The following is a 1,558-nucleotide window of genomic DNA, read 5'->3' as shown; positions in this document are numbered from 1 at the left end:
AGTAGCAGCGCCGACTGCAGCTCCGTCATCCTCCCGCCGAGGGCCCGGGCCGGCGCCGGGGCTTTCGGAGGGCCGGGGGCAGGCTCTTGGGGGCGCCTGGAGCTGGAGCCGGGTGTGCTGAGGAACGCGGGCCCCCGCGACGGGAGCGCTGGAGCCGGGGCAGGGCCGGGCTGGGGCGGCGGGTCCGCTCGGCTCCACACAGCGCCTCACGCCCGGAAGGGGAGGGCGCCCGGGCGGCCGCGGCGCGCGCTGGGACTCCGCTCGCCCGCTTCCCTCCTTCAAGCCTCCTGTCGGCCCCGCCGGTGCCTTCCCCCGCCACTGCCTCACTGCGCGCAGGGCCGCTCCGCGCAGGCGCGCTGGGGCTGCCCACCTCGGTGGGGCCCGCCCGCAAGCCCGACCCCTTGGCTGGCCTGCCCCGCCCCCGGCGGCGGAACCCCGCCCCCTACGCGCCGCCGCTGCCGCCGCCGCCATCTTGGGAAGGTCTGTCGCGTCTGGCTCCTGGGCCGCCGCCTGCAGACGCCCCGCGGGCGCCATGTCGGAGAGGTCGCGGAGCGTCCGGGCTGCGCCTCGAGGTTGCAGCAGGTGGTCTGGGAGCGCAGGGGTCGCATGGAACGGTAGACGGCCGGTTGTTGGCGACCACCCAGCAGTGGTCTCACAGTCCTCACGCGGTGTGTGAATTAGTCATTGTCAAAGCCGGACTTATCGGTGTGCCCCATTTTAAGTAAACCCCCCCAAACAGACTGAATGTTAAGTCCCCCCACAGAAAGCATGCACAGAAAGATTCTTGAAACAAAATGTTGCACATCTCCTACTACGAACCGACTAAGTGTAGATAGTAGGAATCTATGAGTAAGGACAGCTGAGATTAGCAGACCCTGACATACTCAAACTGCGCTGCAGAAAGGCGTCTCCTGAGCAAAAGTGAAGGGTGCCCTAGGGTTTCGGGAAAGCAGCTGTGCTCAGCCCGCTTCGCCTGCTTCTTCGCCGCAACCTTCTTCCGCGCATAAATTCTCCAAACTCTCCGAATGGCGCTTGAGTCCATCTGTGTTTTGAACAGATAAGTACTGAACCTGTACTAACTTTGTACCTGGACTGCGGAAGGCACGCAAAAGTCCAGCTCTCTTCCTGCCCCCCAAAGGCTTACAGTCTGAGTTCCCGGTAATAGCCAGAGGAGGAGCAGGTTCCAATACCGTTTTCCGGATTGTAAAAACTACTGAAAAAAAAACTGTCTTCAGCCTCCCCCTGGAAAAAGAATTCAAAGGACCAAATAAACATTAAGAGTGAATCCTAACTCCTTCAGGACAACAAACCCAAGCGTCTAACCCAGGTTTTGTGAGGCCTGAAGTTTACTCACTTTGAAGGACTCCCTCCAAGGAAAAGAATGAAAAGGAAGGCTTGAAGATGATTTACTATTTAGAATGAGAAAATAAACCGTAAAGAGCTGTAGGATGGGAGAATCAGTCCTTCTCTACAGGATCAGAAATGCTACCGAGTTACAGCATGGCTCCCCCTCTGAGCCAGAACTAATCCCAGTCCTCAGAGGGGCTCAAAAAAAAAA

General features: G+C 59.6%; 1 long non-coding RNA gene across 1 annotated transcript in view; it reads left to right on the top strand.

Annotated features, from left to right (window-relative positions):
• Positions 1–399, top strand: part of LOC121016100 (uncharacterized) — a 74,967-nt gene extending 74,568 nt beyond the window's left edge. Inside the window, exon 4 of the long non-coding RNA XR_005784101.1 lies at positions 3–399. This is a non-coding gene — a long non-coding RNA (uncharacterized LOC121016100). The remainder of the gene's footprint in view (positions 1–2) is intronic.
• The last annotated feature ends 1,159 nt before the right edge of the window (positions 400–1,558 follow it).

This window comes from Herpailurus yagouaroundi, unplaced genomic scaffold, assembly GCF_014898765.1.
Source record: "Herpailurus yagouaroundi ecotype Mexico unplaced genomic scaffold, PumYag 208, whole genome shotgun sequence".
NCBI classification, from domain to species: domain Eukaryota; kingdom Metazoa; phylum Chordata; class Mammalia; order Carnivora; family Felidae; genus Herpailurus; species Herpailurus yagouaroundi.
This window is presented reverse-complemented; position numbering and strand designations above follow the sequence as displayed.